We start from the raw sequence: 19,544 nt of genomic DNA, 5'->3' as shown, positions 1-19,544 counted from the left end.
ATTTTCTTACATGCCAATTCCTTACGCTCTATAAAGCCTTCAGTTCATAAAGAGAGCACTAAAATGCATCAGCATGCTGATCTAACGGTAATGTTCTGCACTCATGGTCAAGAGATAAATTTGACTCAGTCTTAATTTGTTTTTCCAGGCTAGCAGGAGAGGTGAACCAGCACACACGGCTTGTTTACACAAGTTTAGTCTGTACTAACTCACATTAATGCAGATTGAAAATGCTTGCATATGCATGATGCAAACCAGGGGTGGGCAAACTTTTTCACCCGAGGGCCACACATGGGTGGGGAAATTGTATGTGGGGCCATGAATGTAGGACTGGGGCACAAGGTTGGGGTGCGGGAGGGCGTGCAGGAACAGGCTCAGGGCAAGGGGTGCAGGAGGGGGCTCCAGGCAGGGGTTTGGGGTGCAGGAGGCGTGTGGAGTGCGGGAGGGGGCTCAGGGCAGACGGCTGATCATGTGCCCACAATGCTGCTGTGCACTACTTGACACAGAGTCAAGATACAGGTCCACATATGCAGGGGCCTCATATGGAGCCGGGCATGGCTGATCACATACGTACATGGGCCATGTGGCCCAACAGCTGCAGGCACGTGTGAGCCATGGTGAGCAGGTGGGCCTTTATGTGGGAGATTAAGTCCGCCATGGCCTGAAACCATGCCTCTGGAAGAAAGGCCCTGGTTCACATGGAGTCAAGAACTGCCCCGATAAACTGTCGTATTGGCGTTAACATGGACTTTATGTTTATCAACAGGACCAGGCTCAGACAGGAGGAGCAAAACAGATCAAGGCTTATTTGCACCCACTTTGGAGACCTGTCCTTGATGATCCAGTCGTCAAGATACGGGAACAGGTGGACCCCGCACTGCCTGAGGTAAGCCACTACTGGAGCCATGCACTTGGTGTGCTGACGATAGGCCAAAAGGGAGCACCATGAACTGGAAATGGTGCCCTCCCCCTGTAAAACAAAGGAAATGCCTGTGTCCCAGGAATATGGGAATAAGCATCCTTCAAGTCGAGAGCGGTGTACCAGTCTCCTGGATCCAGGGAAGGAACAAAGGCCAGGGAAACCATGCAGAACCTCAATTTCTTGAGAGACTTGTTGAGGCGATACAGGTCCAAGATGAGTCTTGGGCCCCCTTTGGCTTTCAGAATTAGGAAATAACGGCAGTAGAAACCTCTTCTGTGCATGTCCCAAGGAACCTCTTGCACCTCCCCAGACACAGGAGCTTTTCGACCTGCTGAACAAGGAGTTGCTCGTGAGAGGGGCCCCTGAAGAGGGACGGGCGGCCATGAACTGTAGGTATAGCACCGGGATACTATATCCAGACCCAGCGGTCCGAGGTTACCCTTTACCAGGCCAAACGGAAAAGTTAAAGGCGGTCCAGGAAGGGGTGGAAAGGATTCTGGGAACTAACTGGGACATCGTTCCCAGGCACACCTTCAAAACAAACGTTTCTGGCCCCCAAGGTGTTTAGAGGGCCCAGGCTGCGCAGGCAAGCGGGAAGAAGAAGGGCGACACCAGCTGAAGCTACTGCCCCTTCTTCTTACAGAACCCTGGCAGGGCTGTTTAGGCCTTGGCGGCGGGGGCGCCCAGAAAGGCTTCTGAGCAGGCTGCAGCGTATGTATGCCCAACAAACAAAGGGTGGCCTTTGTATCCTTCACCCCATGCAGCCTGGTGTCAGTCTGCCTGAAGAGACCAACCCTGTCAAAGGGGAGGTCTGGGACTGAAGACCATCTCCTGCGAGAGGCTCTACTCATTTGTAGCCATGAGTTACGTCTCATCACCACTGAGACCGAGCCGCAGTCTGCTGTATCCCAGGCCATTTGTGGAGAGCACCTGGCTGCCGCTGTGCCTTCTTCAACCAGGGTGCCAAACTCCTGGGCTAATCCCTATGGGAGGGACTCCTGAAACTTGCAGACCGTATCCCGTAAGTTAAAGTTGTACCTGCCCAGGAGGTCATGATGGTTTGCCACCCAGAATTGTAGGCTGGAGGTCAAATACATTTTTCTCCCACAGAGATCCAGTCTTTTGGCCTCTTTATTCTTGGGAGTAGGGGAGGACTGGAGTGGTTTGTCCTTTTCATTGGCCGCAGAGACGACCAACGACGCCGGGAGTGGGTGGGTGTATAAATACTCCAACCCTTTACCTGGGACAAAGTATTACTTCTCTACCCTCTTGGAAGTGGGAGGGATAGACGAGGGAGTTTGCCACAGGACCTTGGCAATGTTTAAGACCCCTTCGTGGACTGGCAAAGCGACACAGGCTGGGTGGAAGTGGAGAGGACATTGAACTATGAGTTAGTCTGCTCAGCCATCTCCAAGCCCAGATTGTCCGCAACTCTCTAGAGCAGAGCCTAATGCTCCTTGAAGTCAGCGGGCAGACTAGCTCTTAGGTACCACCTCCTCAACCCTTGCCTCTGAGCAATTGGCATGCACCGAGCCCGGTGCCATTGGTATCACCAGTTCTGCTGGCACAGCCAGTGCCGTCTGCTGTTGCTCTGAGACGGCCGCTGAAGATCGCTGGGAAGGGGACATACCATGACCATCATTCCCCATGAGTCCCAATAAGGCCCCTGGGCTGGCCACTGTCCTTGGTGCCATTGCTGCGATGTTGCGGCCGATGAGGTGTCAGGGCCACAATTACGTCGATGGGATCTGGACGAGGGGCTAAACCAGGTCTCTGTGCTAGAGGAATCCCCTTCCGGCGACCACAGAGGAGTCGATGATGCCCACGTGTGTCTGTTGACAGTCGCCGGAAACCGGGGACGAGAGCGGGATGATTGGTGCAGTACCGGGGCAAACGGTAGCAATGTCTTGGAGACCGTAGCCTGGATGGGGATCATCCCCACGTGGCAGGCAATAGGGAATGGCAATACGATGTAGAGCAGTCGGAAGGCGAGCGGTGCCGGTAGTACAGAGACCGACATTGATCTCTAGGCGAACCTCGCCTGGGTAGCAGTGACTGCGGTGCCAGCGACCATGGGGGTAAGCACCAGAGGCTCTGGGGTGCGGTTCTGGGTATTTTCGACACTGGGGTGGGGAGCACTATTTTGTCTCAGAGGATCGACTTCGCTCCACTACCCCCCTAAGGTTGCAGTGGCTGTCTTGCCTTTCTGGGGAGCCTTCACTGCTTCCTGCTGCGCAGATGGTGATGGTGGAGGTCTCTGCTCTCTTTGCACCAGGGAGGCCCGGGCAGGTGCCAGTGCAGATGGTGGCGCTTGGGTCCTAAACCGTTCCCCTGAGTCAGTGATGGACCTTTCAAGTGACCCAGAGTTTCAGCCGGAGAGGCGCGCACTCACGGCTCTGGGATGGCCGGGCAGGCCGAACCAGGGCCCTTGCCCAAAGGCCCTTGGGCCTTTTTGCCTGGTGCCGGGGAGCTGTGCTTCCAGGCCTCCTTCTTAGGCTCTGGGGAAATGGATCAGTGCTGAGCAGAGCCCAGTGCTGGGGGTGCACTACACACTGACGCCAAAGTACTTGCCAATTCCTGGCAGGAGTGCTCAGACACTGGGCAAAGGGCAGACTCCATGAGCAGAGCTTGAAGTCTAATATCCAGCTCTTTCTGAGCTTGTGGCCAGAAGTTCTTACACATATGGCACTTCTCCCTAACATGCAATTCACCCTAGCACTTGAGACAGCTGCTGTGGGGATTGCTAACAGGCATAGGCCTGTTACAATCCATTCAAGGTTTGAACCCAGGGGACTGAGGAATGCCCGGCCTGGGGCAAAGTCCCACTGGGGACTATATCTAACTAGAAAGAACAATGAAAACTATTTACAAAGCCCAAAGAGCTCTTAACGAGGCGAGAATAGCTAAACCACTTGCGAAGCAATGGAGAGAGGCGCTCCAACTAACCACCATGTGCAGTAAGAAGGAACTGAGAGGGCATAGGTAGGCGGCGCCCAATATACCACGCCGAGAGCGCCACAGCCGTCCTTACGGATACCGTTAAGGCAAAAGTCTCCGACAACCATGCAGGTGGGAGCGTGTACACCTACAATGGAATCGACATGCGCAAGCACTTGAAGAGGAAATATAGGATTTTTTAAATATTCACACACACACTAATTTATCAGCGTGTTCTCTGAAACAATTTCATTATTAAAAATGCAAACTCCATAGCCAACATTACAACTATGCTTCCATTATAATCCCCATTTTCACTCATTCAAATTCCTCAAGAATTTTCTTTTGAGCAGAGTATTTTTATGTTTAGTCTTAGCGTGGGTTTTTGTTGTTTTTAAATAAGCTTGATCTAAACCCGTACTGCCATTTTTGAACAACATGATATGGATGGTAGGGGACAGAGAATGTTCCCCACTTTGCCTTAAGAACTTTTGCACACTGGATTTCTATTGATATTATTTCTAAAGATTTTGAAACTTCTTACTCTCCAGTTTCTTCACCACCACCATCTCTTTTTCCAGTATCAAGGTTGGGTAGGGTCGAGAGGTTATAAGCAGATTCCATCCACATCTGTTTTGAGCCTGTTGTGATGTTGCCTACCTAGATGGTTTTCGCAAAAAGAAAAGGAGTACTTGTGGCACCTTAGAGACTAACCAATTTATCTGAGCATGAGCTTTCGTGAGCTACAGCTCACCGATGAAGTGAGCTGTAGCTCACGAAAGCTCATCCTCAAATAAAATTGGTTAGTCTCTAAGGTGCCACAAGTACTCCTTTTCTTTTTGCGAATACAGACTAACATGGCTGTTACTCTGAAACCTGTCTAGATGGTTTTATATACCATGTTATACCACAGTTTCCTTGGACGCCCATGCCTCTCTTTCCATACAGAAGAATTTCAGGCAGTTGGGGGGTCATTGTAGCAAAATGGCCAAATCACTGTAGTTCACACCTTTAGATGGCTGTAGCCATCCACTGCACTTTCAGTCAACTACAGATGTCATTTCTGTCCATCTAGTTTTTTCACATATACGATACCACACAGACACCTCACTTCAGGTGTTTACAGCTTTTGCTCCAGACATGGTCTGTACCCATATTTTACAACCATAAAGTTATGTGCGTACATTGAACATTCCATATAGTCTGGTTTTAGTTGTCACAGACACGGATTTAAGATTCCAAAAATATTTTTATTCACGCACGCAAATATTCTGCTGGCAGTAGCTATCCGCTTGTTGATGTCTTCTTTATAGCAGTTGTCATTTTACGATAGAACCAAGGTAGCAGAAACAGTTTACTTGTTTGATGCCTAGGCAATAATTACTAGTTTAGCCTGTTTCTTGATTTTTGATGTTTACTAGCAAAGAAGTCATCTGACTTTCTGAAAAAGCCCTCTTGCTTTACTTTTTGTTGAAAGCATCATTCCAGCTCTTCACCATCTCTCTCAAGCCAGTCTTTCTTAGCCTTTGAAACTATTCTTTTTCATTCCTCACTGAGCTGTCCGTATTTGTTTCCACTCAAAACAATCTTTAGCTTTCAAATGTTCTGGATAGTCTTCCTGTCTTCTTGATAGGTTTTCAATTTCTGGTGTCACCCAGTCTTTCCTTTTTGCATATAACCTCATCCCTAAAACTTACTTGCTCCTGGCATGAATATATCCTTCACTTGTGCCCAGAGTTGTTCTACTGTTTTGTCCCCCTCTTGGGCCTAGAAGACACAACAGCCACCAATGATGTTCTGAACAGTCACCACAGTGTCTGTATTTTCAAAGCTTCAACACTATACCCCCCACACACAAATTTTAATGTATTAAGTCTGATCTTGACTGCAGTGATCTATGCCCAACTGTCAAGCCAGATCAAGCTTCCGTAGAAGCTGCAGTCTAGTACACTTGTAGCACAATGTCAGAAAATAAGATGAAGTCAACCATGTTTTTTGGTAGTACCATCATTAGAAATCCATGCTTCTTTATTAACTCATCTGTGTTGAAATATTGTGTTCATTATAAACAATCTACAGCCTCGGTCATTTCTTAATCCTACTCCTTCTGTCCCCATGATGTTCTCCCAGTCTGTATTAGCACACCTACTCTTGGTATTAAAGTCTCCCATCTCTACAAGGGGTTTATGAAATCTCTGATTGAATTCCATTGTAAAGTTGGTTTATGATACTGTCTTCTGTATTGTTGCAAGTATATATATTTCTACGATGGCTACAAGCCATGTTTCCCTTCTCTTTCCTTTGGTTTAATGTTCACTGTGTGTGACCTATATCTTTTCAAAGAACTGAAACTTTTTCTGACAGCATGAAGTCAATTCCTCCTCTGTGGGCATTGTCTGTCCTTCCAGCATAAATGCTTTTATGTTACTTCATGGAAAGTTTGCTCCAATTTAAAATATATATATATATTTTAAATAAATGTTTACAATTATTTTCCTTGTAAGAAAGCGTAGGAGAGATGTAAACAATCCTTGTCTTGATAACTCCTCTATCCTGCAGATTTCCATGAATTTTAAAGGAGTGATTCCACAGATTTCTACTTCTAGAAATTTCTATCAGTGATATATTTCGCAATGCAAGTGTACAGTGCACAAAGCCAGTATTGCATCATAACAGACATCATGTGCCATCACTTTGAAGAAAGTAAGTTTGGTCAAAATTATGTGTTGCTAATTAAAAGTAGCAGTACACACTTTTGTCACTTGGTGGCACCAAACCAAAGAAAACCAAATATTTGAGAAAGAAACCACAAAATCCATTTGTGAACATCCTGCTACCCTCTGTAATTTAAATATAATTGGACATAACTCTTTCTAGTCATTGCACAAATATCAACAGATAGACGCTTAAAGATTTAATGTTACTGAATTTCTGCAGGAAAAGGTACATGAGATACAAGGGTCAAGTTTACTTACAGATCAACTCTGATCTTCCCTCATATTGGCTTTCAGTTTCATCTGCCTCCAACATAAGCAGCACTCTAAGTAAAAAACCTTTAAAATCACCTTTACAGATTATAAGGCAAATGACAAGAGAGAAAAGAGCAGCCTCTCATACGGATATATCCAATATGCTGAAACAGTCTTGATTCTACCTTTAACACATTTATTTGTCTGAAAGGATTCCAAATAGATCAAAATAGTTCTGTGCATTCTGAAGTTTACAGATGGGGATCTGAGGCAGAGGCTAAGTGACTTGGCAATTAGGAAGATACCAGATCTTTATAAACAAAACACGTTTTGTTTACTGTCTTGCTTCGTTCTTACTTCATCGCCTTTATGATTTTAAGAAAGCTATTTCAAGAGCTGCTGGAGCTAGAAACCTGTGCTGTATGCCATTTGAAAGATTGCCAACAGTACAACAATCTCTAACTTTAGCTGTTCAAGAAATATCAGCTGCTGAAATTCTGTTGGAATTGAAGTGTTTAATAATAAAAAAAAAAAAGAAAAGAAAAAGCCAAAGGGTAATAAGGATATTTCAAAATTAAATCTTTCATGATCTCAGAGGTCTAGAAACACTTTGGCAGAGCAGTACCAATACCCGAAGTCCCAGTATGTTTTTCTAAACACTGGTCTTGTAAGAGTAAGATAGAATTCCCCAAGCAGACAAAAATAAAACTGGAGCCCAGTTAATTATCTTCAGTTTTGTACTAAATGGAGTATATGCAGCAAACAGTCCCATAGTTAAGTAGTATTATTGTTGATCCACATCATGTTCCTTTAACAATTCTGCCCAACTACATGATAATAAATTTACCATTCCCAGTTCTGCAATATATCTATTTCAACTTCTATTAAAGTATCTCTCTACCATTTCCCTAGAATTGTTCTCTGCATTACCCATCAAATGCAATTCCATGTATTCTAATCATTTGATTGTAAAGGTAGTTTTACAGTCAGTGACAATGAGAACTCCCAACCTCCAGTAAATTATTTCTAGCTGTTAACTTTCCAAATAATATAGTATTGAATTTCTTACACGTCTGTTCAATCACTACATCCATGAAATGTATGACAGTGTTACTAAAGCAGGAAGAAAATGTAATAGCAAAGTGTATTAAATGTGAACTGCAATTTATTTATTGTTTTAAATAAATTTGTTCTACTCTAGCTAGAAAAGATAACAGAATTGTTAGCCATATGACATACCTAAATATAATCCTATATGCGTACACAGTCATCCTGTCATGCAATCCATGAAATAAAGTTTTTTCTGTAACCATGTGACAAACGCCTTTATTTTGCATCACCACCTGCACTCTGCCCAATCTCTGCCAGAGCTACTTCTAGCATTCTAAATTACCTGTTGAAATAAATAAATTAAAAACTGTCAAATATTTTTCATCCCTCAAGTGTCAAACACACAAAACCAGGAACTGAAACTTCCACTTGCTATATTAAATCCTGACGCAGTGACACTTAAGGTTTGATATCACAAATTATAACAAGCTCTTCATCAAAGCTATGCTAATAAAACCTTTACAGCACAGCACATATGTACTGTCTAAAGACATACATAATATTATAATATATAAACTCTAACGTAAGGTGCCTTTTTATCAGATTTGTTAACTATATACATGCTTTCAGAAGTCTGTGCAATTAATGTAATATGAAGTAAACACTTTTGTATACAGGTTTTGAATGGGTATGGGGGAATAGCAAATTAGTTAAAAAGTGTGTTTATGCATATTTGCACAATTATGTCTCCAACACTAACTTAAAATTATTTTTTGGAAAAATAATATTGAAATATTATAGGCCAGTGGTTCTCAACTGGGAGTCCGAGGCCCCCTGAGGGTCTGCAAGCCCTTTCAAAGGGACTGCAGGCCCCACAGCTGAAACCCAGAGCCCAAACGCCAGCGACCCGTGCGGGGAAAAAAAGCCAGGAGCCACGGTTCCAAAGCCCTGATCCTCAGCGCTCCCCGCAGGCTGAAGCCAGGAGCGGGCTGAAACTCCCAGGGTCAGTGCCCCACATGGGGCTGAAGCTGGGAACGGCAGAGCTGAATCCCGAGCCCCAGTGCTCCTTATAGATTCATAGATATTTAGGTCAGAAGGGACCATTATGATCATCTAGTCCGACCTCCTGCACAACGCAGGCCACAGAATTTCACCCACCACTCCTAAAAAAGACCTCACACCTATATCTGTGCTATTGAAGTCCTCAAATTGTAGTTTGAAGACCTCAAGGAGCAGAGAATCCTCCAGCAAGTGACCCGTGCCCCATGCTACAGAGGAAGGCGAAAAACCTCCAGGGCCTTCCAATCTGCCCTGGAGGAAAATTCCTTCCCAACCCCAAATATGGCGATCAGCTAAACCCTGAGCATATGGGCAAGATTCATCAGCCAGATACTACAGAAAATTCTTTCCCGGGTAACTTGGATCTTACCCCATCTAAAAACCCATCACAGTCCATTGGGCCTATTTACCATGAATATTTAATTACCAAAACCATGTTATCCCATCATACCATCTCCTCCATAAACTTATCGAGTTTAATCTTAAAGCAAGATAGATCTTTTGCCCCCACTACTTCCCTCGGAAGGCTATTCCAAAACTTCACTCCTCTGATGGTTAGAAACCTTCGTCTAATTTCTAATCTAAATTTCCTAGTGGCCAGTTTATATCCATTTGTTCTTGTGTCCACATTGGTACTGAGTTTAAATAATTCCTCTCCCTCTCTGGTATTTATCCCTCTGATATATTTAGAGAGAGCAATCATATCTCCCCTCAACCTTCTTTTAGTTAGGCTAAACAAGCCAAGCTCCCTGAGTCTCCTTTCATAAGACAAGTTTTCCATTCCTCGGATCATCCTAGTAGCCCTTCTCTGTACCTGTTCCAGTTTGAATTCATCCTTCTTAAACATGGGAGACCAGAACTGCACGCAGTATTCCAGGTGAGGTCTCACCAGTGCCTTATATAACGGTACTAAAACCTCCTTATCCCTACTGGAAATACCTCTCCTGATGCATCCCAAGACGACATTAGCTTTTTTCACAGCCATATCACATTGGCAGCTCATAGTCATCCTATGATCAACCAATACTCCAAGGTCCTTTTCCTCCTCCGTTACTTCTAGTTGATGCGTCCCTAGCTTATAACTAAAATTCTTGTTATTAATCCCTAAATGCATGACCTTACACTTCTCACTATTATAGGGCAGAAGCCCTGAGCCCATGGGCGGAGTTGGGGGGGGGGGGTATGGAGGCACTGCCCCCTCCAAACTGCAGTGCAAGAGTAGGGCAGTCCCGGGGGCAGATCTACCCCCCCACCCTCAACACACACACACACACACACCCCCACCCCTCCTTCTCTCCCCACTCCCTGGCCAGCTTGGAGGTGGGAAGCCGGAGCTGGGAAGTACAGGGCAGCTACTGCTCTGGCTGGTGCCATGAAACAGACAGCTGCTGCATTCCCTTGTCTCCTGCTGCTGCCCGAGATTGAAACTGCTCCTCAGCTCCCAGCCCGCTTTGCTTATGCAGCCACTGAGAGCTGCCGGGGTGTGGGGACCCAGTTCATGGTTCGCAGAGCCCTCGGGGAACAGTGACTGCAGGGGAGCCCTCCCAGCGCAAAGCCGCTATCTACTCCTCACCCTGAGCTACCCCCTCCCTGCACCCCCAGGAGGGATGTAAATATTGTTTAAAAAGTTAAATGTTTAAATCGGGGTGGGCAAACTACAGCCCACCAACCGTTTTAAGCCAACCCTTGAGCCCCCTCTGAGGAGTGAGGTCTGGGGCTTCCCCCGCTCTAGTGCTCCAGATGAGGAGCAGGCTGGGGTGCCGCTCCCAGAAGCAGCAGCATGGCCCATCTCCAGCTCCTATGTGTAGGGGCAGCCAGGGGGCTCCCCTCTGCACGCCACTCCCGCAGTTCTCATTGGCTGGGAAGTGTGGCCAATGGGAGCTGCAGGGGCAGTACCTGCAGACCAGGCAGCGCGCAGAGCTGCCTGGACACGGCTCAGCATAGGATCTGGAGTGGGGATATGGCTGCTGCTTCTGGGAGCCGCTGAGGTAAGCGCCGCCCAGAGCCTCTCCCCACGCCCCAACCTCCTGCCCCAGCCCTGATCCCCTTCCTGCCCTCCAAAATCCTCACCCCCTAGCCCCACCCCAGGGCCCGCACTCTCAGCCAGAGCCTTTACTCCGCCCCCTATTCCCTTGCCCCATCCCAGAGGCCCCTCCTGAACTCGTCATTTCTGGCCCCAGATGTGGCCCTCGGGCCAAAAAGTTTGCCCACCCCTGGTTTAAACAATTGAAAAATATTTCATTTAAAACGATTAACCGATTAAAGGGGCAACTTTGGCTAGCGCAGCTGGGGCTAGGGCTGCTCTGACTGGCATGGGGTCACTCGGGTCAGCAGGCAAGCTGGCGCAGGGCCACTGGGCCCGGCCAGCCCGGGGTTTAACAATTAAGACAGTAAGACTAATGCTTATCAGTTAAAATCCCGAGCCCTGAGCAACCTGCCTGTCCACACACGGCCGGCCCCTAGCTACCCCTCTCCCTGCACCATGAACTGCTTTTATTTTTTAATATTTATATTGTAAGATAAAGGTTTCAAATATGCATTTCCAGTATTTATTCTAACTAAACCTAAGGCAACTTTAGAGAATAAATTAATAGTTACAAAATCTAAAAACTCAGCAGCATTATACAATAATGTCTACATTTAACAAAGACAAGGGTCATTACTGTAAACTTTTTTTTTCAGGATCCCTGATGTCTAGCAATTTGGACTTCACTTATTACAACCCACCAGCTTACTACACTACATAGGTGACACTGCACCAATCAGAGAATGCTACTGGACCACAGAGCTGGCTTTTAGTATTATCAGTAAATGGCCTTTGACTCTACAGTGAAATACTGAGAAATTTCTATTTTAGAATCTGAGAATACTACAAACTGATCAAAGCCATCAACAGTTCAGCAATCACGAGAATTTATGTTCCTTATAATCACCACTCCACTGCTCTAGTGTAATGAATGCTAGCACATCACATTTCAACAAAAGAGACTACAGCAGAGATTCTCAACCAAGACAGGGATGGGGGGGGGGGAGGAAGGGAGGAGGGAACGACGCAGAGAAGAACCCTAAAAAGTTGTCAGGGGTCATGAGCATCCTTTTCTTCCCATAGAGTCAAATGAAAGGGGGTGAGAGGGTCACGGCATCAGAAGTTTGAGACCCACTGACTTAGGTCCCAACCAAGACTGGAGCTCCATTGTGTCAGGCACAGTGTATAAAGTGAGTCCTTGCCCAAAAGAGTTTACAATATAAATAGATAAAGGGTGGAAGGGGAAAAAAAGGCACATAAAGATGAAGTGATTTGGCCAAGGTCACACAGAAGGTCAGCCAAGAGCCAGGAATAGAATCCAGGTCTCCTGACGCCCCAGTCTCATGCCCTATTCACCAGACCATTCCCAACACAGTATGAAAACCAGTTCTTTCTCTGGCTGCAGATTAAGACCATTATTTCTTGTCCTATCTTTGGTGGACTTGGAAATAACTGATCACCACCCCTTTTTATAACAGCCCTTAACATGTTTGAAGACTTGTCCCATCTCAGCTTTCTTTTCCCTGAAATTAACATGCCCAATTCCTTCAACTTTTCATCATAGATCATGTTTTTCAAACCTCTCTATTTTGTTCCTCTCCTCTGGAATCTCTCTAATTTGTTCATATCTTTCTTCAAGTATGGTACCTAAAACTGGACACAAAGCTGAGGCCTCTCCAATGCCATGCAGAGCGAAATGACCGCCTTCCAAGTCACATACAGCACCCCTGTTATTACATCCCGGAATTATATCTGCCTTTTTTGCAACAGCTATAACTCCCAGATCTTTTTCTGCAGTACTGCTGCCCAGCCATTCTCCATTTTTATTTGTGCATTTGATTTTTGTTGGGTTCCTCCCCTCCCTTTTGAAGGAAGTGCTGCAGGGCTTGAGGGTTTTTTTTTTTTTTTTTTTTTTTTAAGTGAGTTATCTGTTGAATATCTTTAGCCTTCAACATTTAGAACTGTATGTTTGAAAGATATAGAATTTTTGCCAACTCTGGACAGGTCGCTTTTAGAGAGGAAAATACACAATACCTAAGAAAGCTGCCCTACAATTTATATTTTGAAAGTTAACAACTTGTCACGTTCTGTTGGAAAAGTCAAACACATGCACAATTTAAAATAAAGATCAGCTAAAAAGCACTTAAATTATTAAAGAAAATACATTTGCCTCTCTTTACTAAAACCAAGGGCTGGAGGCATGCACGTACAGTGTTAAATATCCAGTCTACAAAGGACAAGTATAAAAAAAGAGTCATGTACCATCTGCACTCACTTTCACAATACAGCCTGGCAGATAGTTGAAACTGAGAACACAAAGCAACATGATATTCCCTTCAGAGCATTACAGAAGCATTAAGGGTGCGGGTGCAATTTAGAAATAAGAATAATTTACATTAACAGACTGCTAAAGTCCTTCCTGTACAAATTTACAATTAGCTGTAAAATACTACCAGCTAATCAACAGCACTATGAAGTTACCCAACATAATTAGGTTTAAAGCCACTGCAGACTGATTAACATTGCTATCATCTGCCATTATAGTTGCACACACATAAGTAGTGATGCTGAGGTCATGCTGAGTGACCTAAACAGAAGTTATTTGAACTATAATTACTAATTAAATACCCAGTTATCTGCAAGACAGCACTTTAACTGAATATGCGAGGTAAGTAAAAGATCAAGTCACTGTACACGATAAGCTGCTCCCAAAGAAATACGTCAAACACTAACATGAGTTGAGAGTAGAATGCAGGAAAGAATCACTTTAGAGCATCAGCTTTTGACATCAATATTTGAATAATTTCATTTTTCAATACCTGTTAGGCATATCCAAGACAGAAAGTAAGCGGAAGTAATATCCAATAAATGACGCAAGAAAATGTCTACACCACATATGAGCCAGCTTAAAGACAGACAAGACAAAGCAAGTTCTGATTATTGAAGCAACAAGTTACAAAAGTTTGCCATTAAGATATATTTGTTTTCTTTAGGGGGGATTCATAATGTAATGACTGTTTTAAATCTTTACATCTATGACAGAAATGACAACTTCCTGCCATATCCTTGGGACACCTTATTGAATTAAAAGTTTACCGGTAAGTACTTTTGGGGTCCATTGTATTAAATGAATGGCTTATGTATGATTGTTCTACTTCCTAGAGGAGATCTGCCTTAACTTCTCAAGGAACCAAAAACAGTGGGTGGTGATTAAGGCAAATTACTCAGATTATAATACCCCCAGAGAGGTCATTAATTCAAACTGGATTCTCCAGAGACCAAGAGACAAAGAAAGGACTTTTGCATAAATAGGCTGAGTTTTAAAATGACTCAGGACTCTTCTTCCTTATCCAGAAGACAGGACTGTCCAGCCAAGGGGGGGAGGGGGCAATCTTTGTGGAAGGATTGGAAAGACTTTGGCCTATTAAGGCCCCGTAAGATTCATAGGTAATCTTTTCCTCTTTAATGGTTTTATCTGAAGAATAAATGTGCTTGCTTAGAAAGAACTGTGTGGTACCTTGTAACTGCTGGTAATTATACCGCTTGTAGCTCTTACAGAGAAAGCAAAGTGCAGGTGCTGGCCTTTTTAGGCAGACTGGCTTACTGAGTATATCACAATGTGGATCAGAGATCAGTGCAGCCTTAAACCCCCTGGTTGGGGGGGCGGGGGGGAAGAGACAGAGATCTCCACCAAGAAGAGATGCTGGCTGGAAGACAGAAACCTTTAAGTGGGTGCCCTCAAGGGAGCATAGGAGGAGAAATATATGTGTAGTTACCCTGAAACTGTGACATCTTCACCACCTTTCAGAGATTAGGGCCAGAAGGGATCACTGTGATGTAATCTGACCTGTATAATACAGTTCACAGAACATCTCCTTAAATAATTCTTACTGCATATCTTTTAGAAAAACATCCAATCTGGATTTAAAAATGGCCAATCATGGAGAATCCACCATGTCCTTTGGTAAATTGTATCAATGGCTAATTATTCTCACTGTTAAAAATGTATGCCTTATTTACAGCCTGAATTGGTCTAGTTTCAACGACTGGATTGTGTTGTATCTTTCTCTGCTAGACTGAAGAGGCCCATTATCAAATTTTTGTTTCCCATGTAGATACTAACAGACCAATCGAAGTCACACTTTATACTTCTTTTTGTTAAACCAAATAGATTGAGTTCCTTGAGTCTATCCCTATAAAGGCATGTTTACCAATACTTTAATCATTCTTGTGGCTCTTCTCTGAACCCTCTCCAATTTATCAACATCCTTCTTGAACTACGAACACCAGAACAGAACACAGTATTCCAGCAGCAGTCGCATTAGTGCAAAATGAAAAGATAATATAACCTGCCTACTCCTACTCACAATTCCCCTGTTCATGCATCCATAGGTCGCATTAGGACTTCTGGTGACAGCATCACACTGGTAGCTCATGTTCATTGGATTATCTACTATGACCCCCAAATCTTTTTTTGGAGTCTCTGCTTCCCAGGATAGAGTCCCCCAACCTGTAAATAGGGCCAACATTCTTTGTTCCTATATGTATACATTTAGTCATATTAAAAAGCATATTGTTTGCTTATGTCCAGTTTACCAAGCAACACAGATCACTTTATCAGTGACTTGTTCATTATTTACCATTCCGTCAATTTTTGTGATGAAGTGTAAACTTTATCAATGACGACTTTATGTTTTCTTCCAAGTCACTGACAAAAAATGTTAAATAGCCAACAACTGATCCCTGCAGTACCCCACTAGAAACACCTGCTTGATGATTCTTTGTTGACAATTACATTTTGAGACTTATCAGTTAGCCAGTTTTTAATCCATCTAACATGTGCTATGTTAATTTTATGTTGTTGGGGTTTTTTGTTTTGTTTTTTACTCAGAATGTAATATCAGACTGATAGGTAGTTAGGCATTTATAAATAGAAAAAGTGTGATATAAACCAAAATCAGGGGAGGAGGGGCTTACCAAAATAAAGTGCTTTTCCTCTAGTGAAAGTTATATCTGAAATATTCCATAGCAAGATACATCTTTAGAGTTCAGCCTATGCAAGTCCAACCTTCTTGGTTGCTAGAAACCATGCCCTTCAAATCAGAGAGTTCCTAAGTTCTGAATCTACTACAGAATGCTACAAAATCTGCATCAGAATGACAAGAACCTGATTTTTCCTGATTGTTACACTAAACAGCAATAAGCGTACACAATAAGGGGGTACATCTAAACAGCAATAAGCGTGAGATCTAAAACTTTAATCTAGCCAATGTGGATAACAGTAGTGAACAAGTGGTGGCATGAGACAACCTGAGTACAAGCCTGACAAGAACCATGGGCATGTACTTGGGTTGCTAGGCTATGCTGAATCCTATGGTGCCATCTCTTCACTACTATTACTAGCTAGCTATCCTCACTACAATCACACCTGTATTTACTGTGCAGATGTGTACTGTGTATCCTTTGACAGAGCACAGTACTTTGAGTTATACACCTTTGAGTTTAAACCTTGTTTTCCCACTAGTTCCTGAATAGCCTTGGACAAGACATCTCACTTCTGTATACTTCAGTTTCATCATAAACTAGGGAAATACAACCTACAACCTAGAAATACAATCTAGATTGAGCTACTGTAAGGTGGATGTGTAACTGGTTGGAAAATCATTCCCAGAGAGTAGTCATCAGTGGTTCACAGTCATGCCGGAAAGGCATAACGAGTGCGGTCCTGCAGGGATCAGTTCTGTTCAATATCTTCCGCAATGATTTAGATAATGGCATAGAGTACACACTTAAAGTTTGCAGACAATACCAAGCTGGGAGGGGTTGAAAGTACTTTGGAGGATAGAATTAAAATCCAAAATGATCTGGACAAACTGGAGAAATGGTATGAAGTAAATAGTATGAAATTCAATATGGACAAATACAAAGTACTCCACTTAGGAAGGAACAGTCAATCAGTTGCACACATACAAAATGGGAAATGACTGCCTAGGAAGCAGTACCACGGAAAGGTATCTGGGGGTCATAGTGGATCACAAGCTAAACATGAGTCAACAGTGTAACGCTGTTGCCAAAAAAAAAAGAAAGCGCAAACATCATTTTGAAATGTATTAGCAGGAGTACTGTAAGTAAAACACGAGAAGTAAATCTTCCGCTCTACTCCGTGCTGATTAGGCCTCAACTGGAGTACTGTGTTCAGTTCTGGGCACCACATTTCAGGAAAGATGTGGACAAATTGTAGAAAGCCCAGAGAAGACCAACAAAAATGATTAAAGGTCTAGAAACGTGACCTATGAGGGAAAACTGGGTTTGTTTAGTCTGGAGAAGAGAAGACTGAGAAGAGACAGGATAACAGTTTTCAAGTACATAAAAGGTTGTTAAAAGGAGAAGGAAGAAAAATTGTTGTTAACTTCTGAGGACAGGGCAAGAAGCAATGGGCTTAAATTGTAGCAAGGGCAGTTTAGGTTGGATATTAGGAAAAACTTCCTGTCAGAATGGTTAAGCACTGGAATAAGTTGCCTTGGGAGGTTGTGAAATCTCTATCATTGGGGATTTTTAAGAGCAGGTTGGACCAACACCTGTCAGGGATGGTCTAGATAATACTTAGTTCTTCCTTGAGTGCAGGAGACTGGACTCGATGACCTCTCAAGTCCCTTCCAGTTCTATGATTCTATGATCATCTGCAAACTGAAGATATCTACCCACCTTACCAGGGTTGTTGTGGGGATTATTTTACACTTGCACCCAGCTTTGAGCAAAGTATTAGCAGTATAAATGTTACCAATTTAAAATAAAAATCACTAAAGATTTTTTCCATGCGGTTTTCCTGCCCTAGTGTAGGTATATCAATATTGCACGAAACGATGTTACAGATGAGTTCTGATGAATAAATTATGGTGCATTCATTTGACTGTTTAGATAAAGACAGCAAAAATTCTAATCATTCCACTGAATGTATTAATAGTGCTCAGATGCAGGGGGAATTCTGTGCCACTGCCCATGCACAGAATTTATGTCCCCCCACAGATTTGTTTCCCCTGCAGAAAAATGACTTTCTGATGGGGAAGCAAAGGAAAGCCACAAGAGCAGACATGCACCCTCCCCAGCAGTATTTTTGGGTGCCCAGGGCAGCCGGCAGAAAGGTAGATCACTGTGGGGAAGGAGGTTGGATTGGGGAAGACCTGGCTGGTGGTTCCTACCCTGCATCGAGCTCAGATACTAGTCCAACTGGGGAGGATGTAAATTCCTCTTCCCCTGCATAGCATCTAAGGCCGGGTCAGACCCAACTCCAGATTTCTCCCCCTGCTGCAGGAAGATCTGCACACTCTTCCTCCTCCTCCCCCCCCCCGCCACTTTCTGTGCCCATCACTCCTCAGCTGCAGGGGGAGGGATCCCTTTACAGGGAGCTGCTCCCCCATCCACCCAACCCCCGTGCATCCAGACCCTCCACACACACCCAGACTCTCCCACCAAGCCTCACCCCCCTGCACTCAGAACCCCCCATGATGAGCCCCATTCCCCCTGCACCTGGACCACCACTACAAGCCACCCAGACCCATATCCCCATCCCACCGAGCCCCAGCTGCACCTGGATCACCACCCCACCATGCCCCACCCCAAGACCCCCTGCTGAGCTGTATCCCCCCCCACATGCTGAGCCCCAACCACCTTCACCTGAAACCCCCTGCAGAGTCCCGTTACCATTGCACCCAGAATCCTCAAACAAGCCCCTGTGCATCCAGATCTCCTCCGCGCCCAGATCCCCCACTGAGCTACCCGCACTCAGATTTCCCCACACAGAATCCTCTCAATCCACACCTGGATCCCCGCACACTAAGCCCTTCCACATTTGGACCCTGCCTTGCTGAGCCTACCTCCCACACCTGTGATGTTTCTGAGGCAGACCCAGTCCTTGCATTGAGAAAAGAATGCAGCCTCACCACTGAGTCCATGTCCTGGGAGCTAGGGGAGCTCCACAGTGATCTCCCATCTGTGCAGCCAGTGGTCTGTGCTCCCCAATACCAGGCTGGAGCCTCCACATTTAATTGACAAATAAAATTGGCAGAACTTTAAAATATTGCATGCAGAATTTTAATTTTTTTTGGTACAGAATGCCTTCAAGAGTATATGGTGATGGGTACTCTGTAAGAAAACATATTAGTGAGTGTTAAATTGCAGTAAGAGTATTTTTAAACAAAATAGATTTAAGGTCAATATACACCATATTAGTTTGACATATATATTAGACAGGTTAAAAGGCTATAAAAGTTACATTACCTTTTCACTCTTTGTATTCTATGTAAGAGAAAGCAATTTTTCCAAGTTAATCTCTCTTTTGAAGCTGACTTAAAAGTACTGAATGTTCCTCCATTATGTCCTCTGTCTACTCCCAAGCCCCATGAAACAAAATCCTTTTTGTTTTTCAATATTTATTAAAATTTTCCCTCAGTTCCTCTCATCTCTTGCTTATATTCTCTTTGTTTATATTCCAGCTATGTTTATTCATGTCCGTATTACTAGTAAATGTGAAAAAAGTAGTTAATGATAGTCCAGTGAAAGTCAGTGTCTAGAGAAAAGCATA

The 19,544-nt window shown here is 44.1% G+C and overlaps 1 protein-coding gene across 4 annotated transcripts in view; it reads right to left on the bottom strand.

Annotated features, from left to right (window-relative positions):
• The window catches only part of ANKRD28 (ankyrin repeat domain 28), a 227,303-nt gene that overhangs the window by 175,239 nt on the left and 32,520 nt on the right, over window positions 1-19,544 (bottom strand). The gene's annotated exons all lie outside the window — the stretch shown is intronic.

Source organism: Lepidochelys kempii, chromosome 2 (genome assembly GCF_965140265.1).
Source record: "Lepidochelys kempii isolate rLepKem1 chromosome 2, rLepKem1.hap2, whole genome shotgun sequence".
In the NCBI taxonomy this organism is placed as follows: Eukaryota; Metazoa; Chordata; order Testudines; family Cheloniidae; genus Lepidochelys; species Lepidochelys kempii.
Note: the sequence above shows the minus strand (reverse complement) of the source record. Positions and strands in the feature narration are given on the sequence as shown.